At 49.4% G+C, this 4,407-nt stretch overlaps 1 protein-coding gene across 1 annotated transcript in view; it reads right to left on the bottom strand.

Annotated features, from left to right (window-relative positions):
• Positions 1-4,407, bottom strand: part of CFAP77 (cilia and flagella associated protein 77) — a 174,877-nt gene that overhangs the window by 31,048 nt on the left and 139,422 nt on the right. The gene's annotated exons all lie outside the window — the stretch shown is intronic.

Raw genomic sequence — 4,407 nt, 5'->3', positions numbered from 1 at the left:
CTCCAGTCTGGGCAACGGAGTGAGACTCCAACTCAAACAAACAAACAAAAAAGAGGTCAGCCCCACTTTATAGTAGAGAGGAGAATTGGGGCCCCACACCTGCAGTGGGCGAGGTGGACAATTTGGAAGATGGTACCAGCACCCAAGGGACCCAGAGAGGATGTGCCACTGTGAGAGAGGGTGTGACAGAGAGACACAGGACAGAGCAAGGGCTCCTCCTCATGGGTTTCCAGATCCTATAAGACTGCTTCATTGCCCAGTAATAACATAGCTAACAGCTAATGATTACCGAGGGCATGCCACAGGCTCTTACCGGCATTCATTCATTCATCCAGCAAATATCTATGGAGCATTCACCTGGCCGACACTGTTTTAGGAGCTAGAGACACATCACTGGATAAAACAAAGACCGTGTCCCTGTGGAGCTAGCATTCTAGTTAACAAAGTAATTAGTTTAAAAATATTTGGTGGTGATAAGTGCATTTAAAAAAAATTAGGGCAACCCCTTTGGGTCCCCTCCCACTGTGGGAGCTTTTCTGTCCTCTTAATAAGTTCTACTTAAAAAAAAATTGGTCGGGCTCGGTGGCTCAACTTGCAATGCCAGCCCTTTGGGAAGCCGAGGGGAGTGGATTACCCGAGCCCGCGGGTTCTGACTAGCCTGCAGAACTTGGCAAGACCTTGTCTCTACGAAAAATAAAAATAAAAAAATTAGCCGGGCATGGTAGCGTGCGCCGGTAGTTCCAGTTACTTGGAAGGAAGGCTGAGGTGGAAGGATCGCCGGAGCCCAGCAGGGTGACGCTGGGATGGCCGTGAGTGTGCCATTGCCCTCCAACCTGGGAGACTCTGACTCAAAAAAAAAAAAAAGAAATTAAACTGGGCATGGTGGTTCACACCTGTAATCTCAGATTTGGGAGGCTAAAGCAGGAGAACTACTTGAGCCCAGGAATTCAAGACCAGCCTGGGCAACATGGCGAGACTCTGCATCTACAAAATTTTTAAAAATTAGCTGGGCATGGCGGCGAGTGTCTGTAGTCCCAGCTACACAGGAGGCTGAGGCAGGAGGTGGAGGCTACAGTGAGCCAAGACTATGCCGCTGCATTCCAGCCTGGATGACAGAGTGAAGTGAGACCCTGACTCAAACAAAAACAAAAAGAGAGAACATAAAACCTAGGAAGGATCAACTGGCTTTCCCCTGAAGCAGGTCATAAGTCCCTCATGTGAGAAGTAACTTCCCCCGGTCCAGAGGAAGGGAACAGCCTCATCTCTAAAGACACAACATCACAAAGGAGAATCTGAAATGATAGGCCTTGCTAGTTTCCCCCAGTTTATTATCATGAGGTTGGACTATTTGTCCAGTCCTGTTTCTTCACCACAATTCACTTTTTCATCCAACCTAGCCTAACAATGCACAGGTTTCTTGAGGACAGGAGTTCAAGACCAGCCTGGACAATGTAGTGAGATCTCATCTGTACAAAAAACTAGCTGGGCGTGGTGGTGCATGCCTGTAGTCCCAGCTACTTAGGAGGCTGAGGCAGCAGGATTGTCTGAGCCCAGGAGGTTGAGGTGGTAGTGAGCTGTGATCGTGCCACTAAACTGGGCAACAGAGTGAGATCCTGACTCAAAAAAAAAAAAAAGGCACAGGCTTAACCCTTTCTTTGGGTCTTAATTTTGTTATGAAGTTTCCTGTGTCACGTAAAACTTAAAACGTGTAAACATTCCTCTTGTTAGCATGCCTTTTGTTATGGGGCCTCCGCCATGAACCCAGGGTGGGCAGAAGGAAAGAGATTTTTCTTCCTCTCACAGCGCAGCATTGCAGGACCACCTTGTTTAATCTGATCCCTTGACGTGCCCAGGGAGGAAATCGAGACCCCCAACAAAGTGGTGACCCACTCCGGGGCAGACACATGAAGCCGGCACCAGCTCCAAGCCATGCTAGCTGCTTAAGGGGTGCTCTGTCTGAAAAGGAGGGGCACTGGCCACAAGAGCTCCTCCTAGAGCCGGAAGATGGGTCCCCGGGGGCTCCAGTTTCTGTAGGTTTGCCAACATTCTGAGTTGCATAAAGTTGAGGCTAATTAAAACTTGCAGCCAGGTGCAGTGGCTCATGCCTGTCATCCCAGCAATTTGAGAGGCCGAGGTGGGAGGACTGCCTGAGCCCAGGAATTCGAGACCAGCCTGGGCAACTTGGTGAGACCTCGTCTCTAAAATGGATCAAAAACTTAGCCAGGTGTGATGGCGCACACCTGTAGTCCCAGCTACTTGGAAGGTGGAGGCAGAGGGATTAATCGTCTGAACTCAGGAGGTTGAGGCTGCGGTGGCTGTGATCATGCCACTGCCCTCCAGCCTGGCGACAGAGTGAGATTCTGACTCAGATAAATAAATAAATAAAATAAAATAAAACTCGCAGCTCTCATATGGGACTATCAAGCAAATTGTAGTGGTAACACTCCCCCTGCAACCGGTCATTACCGTAGCAAGTTGACTTTCTTGAGCCATTAACAAATAAACAAATCAGGGGCTGCTCCTATAATGTTATTACAATGCTGTGGTCTTTAATGAGTTGGCATCTCAGACTCTGCAGACTGCTGAGAACAGCCGGGGAGGGGGGACTCGATGCCTGGTCAAACCTGGGGACTCAGGGGCTTCTCCTGGCCCAGTCTGAGGGTACCAGGATCTCTAGGAAGACTCTTCCCATCCCCAGTTGGCCCAGAACATCACAGGTGCTGTCACTGAGCCCTGAGCTTTCCCATAATCAGCAGGAGTGGGACCTCCCCTTCAAGAACCTGGGGTGGGGGGCATGGTGGCTCACGCCTGTAATCCCAATGCTTTGGGAGGCTGAGGCACGAGGATCGTTTAAGGCTAGGAGTTCAAGACTAGCCTCGACAACATACTGAGACCTGCTCTCTGCAAAAAAAAAAAAAAAAAAAAATTAGCTGGGCATGGTGGCAGGCACCTGCAGTCCCAGAGACCAAGGAGGCTGAGGTGGGAGGATTGTTTGAACCTAGGAGATTGAGGCTGCAATGAGCCGTGATCATGCCACTGCATTCCAGCCTGGAGTAAGGCCCCTGACTCAGGAAAAAAAAAAAAAAAAGAACCTGGGTGTGACATCACTGGCAAGTCACTTAATCTCCCTGAGCCTCAGTCTCCCCGTGAAAATAAAACAAACTGAGATGATATGATGAGATACGGATCTCATGGGGCCAGCCGTTAGAGGACTAAATGCAGAAACTCAGGGTGCGTGCCTAGTCCGGGTCGCATCCCAGAGCGGAGTGAGGCTTAGGGATGGTGCTGGTTGTGATTGTTGTAATAGCCAGTCACGTTAGAGCCACGCCCTTGTCAAAATCTACAAAGCACTACGTGAACACAGAGTGAGTCTGGTTTTACAATTATCAGTTTAGATCTACCGGACAGGAGGCCAATCTGAGTTCTCTGAAAGTCCAGATTTCAGAACATTTTAAAGGAAGTGCCATCTGAGTATTTTCTTTTCTTTTCTTTTCTTTTTTGAGTTGGAGTCTCACTCTGTCGCCCAGACTGGACCTCGACCTGCTGGAATCCGGTGATCCTTCCGCCTCAGCCTTCCAAGGAGCCAGAATTAGAGGCACGCACTACCACGCCCGGCTAATTTTTGATTTATTGTAGACATGAGGTCTCACCAAGTCACCCAGGTGGGTCTCGAACCCGCAGGCTCAGTCAATCCACTCACCTCGGCCTCCCAAATCGCTGGGATTACAGGCTGAGCTACCGAGCCGCCCCATCTGAATATTTTCAAATGTGTACAACAACACAAATGAATAACTAGAGATAGTTTCCTGATAAAGATCTCATCCACCCGACTTCCTGCCATCAGCAATTGGCAGTGTCTGGACCATCTTGGAACCTCAGCTCGACCTTCCTTGTGCAGACAGTCCCTCCTCCAGCCTCAGCTTCCACACCTGGAAAGGGGGAACAGCCACACCGGCCTTGTGGGCTTTTGGTAAGTAGAAGAGTCTTGCAATGCCCGGGAAGTGTTTGGCCTGGGGCCTATTGTTAATTTGTAACAAAATGTAATGAAGTTCAATAAAATGTGTTTTTTCAGGCTCCTTTCTAGAAGCGATTTTCTCTTTCAATATGGCCTTATCGACCTTTTCTTTGTAGATTATACAGGGCACACTTCTGTCTAGGCCAGTTCGAACTAGTCTAAAATCTGACTTTTGGGTGTGTGGAGTCATGCAGCGGTTCTTTGCAATGAGTCCCGGGCAGGAAGTGAGATAGCGGGATTCTTATCCCAGCGCCCAGGCATGCAGGGCCAATGGATTGGTGGCCCGGGTCTGTCCCCTGTTCTCTCTGGGCTTATGTAGGGGTTGGATCAAACAATCACCAAGACCCTTTTCTTTCTTTCTTTCCCTCTCTCCCCTCCTCCCTCCCTCTCTC

The sequence above is a fragment of the Carlito syrichta genome, unplaced genomic scaffold (assembly GCF_000164805.1).
Source record: "Carlito syrichta isolate Samal-C Ts95f unplaced genomic scaffold, Tarsius_syrichta-2.0.1 Scaffold311915, whole genome shotgun sequence".
Taxonomy (NCBI): domain Eukaryota; kingdom Metazoa; phylum Chordata; class Mammalia; order Primates; family Tarsiidae; genus Carlito; species Carlito syrichta.
Note: the sequence above shows the minus strand (reverse complement) of the source record. Positions and strands in the feature narration are given on the sequence as shown.